This window comes from Dermacentor variabilis, chromosome 7 (genome assembly GCF_050947875.1).
Source record: "Dermacentor variabilis isolate Ectoservices chromosome 7, ASM5094787v1, whole genome shotgun sequence".
In the NCBI taxonomy this organism is placed as follows: Eukaryota; Metazoa; Arthropoda; class Arachnida; order Ixodida; family Ixodidae; genus Dermacentor; species Dermacentor variabilis.
The window spans coordinates 123,337,147-123,339,329 of record NC_134574.1 but is presented as its reverse complement, the minus strand read 5'-3'; positions in this window follow the sequence as shown (position 1 = coordinate 123,339,329).

The following is a 2,183-nucleotide window of genomic DNA, read 5'->3' as shown; positions in this document are numbered from 1 at the left end:
AATGTGCAACGTAGGAGCTTCTGGGCTTGTGAAAATAGAAACAAAATCTGTGCTGGGCCGTCATTTCAGTAAGTATGATCAGTCTGAAACAATTTATGTATACAATACACCAGGTTGATGGGCTATTCAGGTCATGACTGCTATATTTAACAATCGCATACATAGGGAAATAACTAATAAAGGTGGACACAAGACAAGTGCTGATTCCGAACAACGGGGTATCCAGTTGCGGGTTAGCGCTCATCTTATGTCCACCTTCTTCTTTCCTAATAATGTGCGCGATTGTTTAATCTGCAAGCATGGAAGGAATGTTTACACTATGTTTGCGTAGGAATAGGAAAAAGTATAATGAAGCCGAGAACTGAATAGCCTGCATTAAAGCATAGTGCTCGGTCCATTGCAGTATACACATTCACGCAAATCTTTTAGATAACAAAAAAAAGCACGTGTAACATTATTTCACTGGTCAAACAACAAGTTTTACTGCTAAAATGTCCTCACATCATACTGCACGTGTGTATTCTAGCTCTACCGTATCTTCTCTTACTACGCAAAAGATTCGACTTGGTCAGACCTTATGCAATGGTAACTGCAAATGCATAACAATAACATAGACTTACATGAGATTTTGAAGGATGTGTAGAACTTTGCAGGGTAAGTGTACGGGCTCTTTAAATGGTTTGTTTTATAGTGCTGGGTATATATTACCGTGTCTATGCGCAATTGAACGCTGACGACGTTGAGACGGTGCTGAGGTAGAAGAACGAGAAGGCTACGATAAGGCTTTCTGTCGTGGAGGTAAATTTGTTTTATTCGCGCAGCACGCCGGCGTTCCCATTGTCTCCCGCTACGCTGCGAGAAATGTACAGCTGTGACGTCCGTATTGCAAAAGTGTAACTGACACTCTGCGAAATTTGCAGGCACAACCTCTATTGTACTAGATCTTTATGGAGAGATGTCCGGGCCGCGTTGTTCAGGCCTTGGGGTTAGATGGAGTTATCGCTTGTTAGCTGGAGTTATCGAGTAATCTTGCTATGGATTTCGCAAACAAAAGTAAAGCAAAAGACGACTCGGATGTGAACTTGTACGCCATCTTGTTTCCCGCTTAGATTCTTAACCTCCTATCCTTTTTAAATATTGGCATATTTGATTTTTTTTTCTGATAACATCATTGGTCGAGGTCTGTCGTACGTGGCCTTCCTCTTCAAATGAACACGGTGCTCCTAAGTTGCGCTGCATTGGGCGTTATAACGTTAAGTTACTTATTGTATGCTTCGTTCCAATCTACTGATGTCAAATTTACGTAACCATCGACGCATGCACGGTTGGTGACATACTGCGTGGTTTCAGTAGCCAATTAAAACGCTCTCTCAATTATACGAGGTGAGTTTGTTTAGTTTCAAAGCGAAGAAGAATGCCTACCACGACAAGTTGTACTTATATATTTAGCTTAGAAGAGGCGAGATGCTCGCAGAAAATGAGAACCTTTTGGCGGAGCCGCAATAGCGCACTGAAAGCCGAAAACCGGTGAAGAAGAGCGGGAACAGCACCTGCGATTAGCCCGTTTCTTCGTGTTTAGCTTTCGACAGCTCGCAGGGAATCGTGGCGGCGCGCAATCGGAGGGTAAAAATTCTGCTAAAGCGGATCCAGAGCGGGAAAAGTTGGCAGAGCCATGTCGTGTGCCTGCCGAAAGGGTTCAGCAACGTTATACTGCCACGGGAAATTCTTTATTACAGGTAAATAAATCAATTATCCCGGGCAGCTCCGAGTAGACCGTGCGAGAGCAAACGGCACGCAGCGATTTTCTAATAATTTTGGAATTGAGCGTGACTCCAAAAATGTTTGACCGATCGCGGAGGGACAAGGAAAGAAATAGAATACAAACATATTGGAATAGTTTGACGTTATAGCGTCCCTTGATTCTGATGCAATGACCAGCGAAGCGTCAATAGTGCGGCAGTAGTGCCCCTGCCATTTGTTATATTTTCGCAACGTCGCCATTTTCAACCCCGCAAAGATACGTTGGAAACTGTAGGGAAAATTTGTCTTTTTGACAAGTGGCTGTGTGTACGACCACGGAGTTTAGGTATTGCAAACAATATTTAAGAATCGTCTTGAAATAGACGTCTTGGCGAGTAAGGCACAAAAGACGTTTGGCATCTGCTTGGAGACACTAGGTGGGG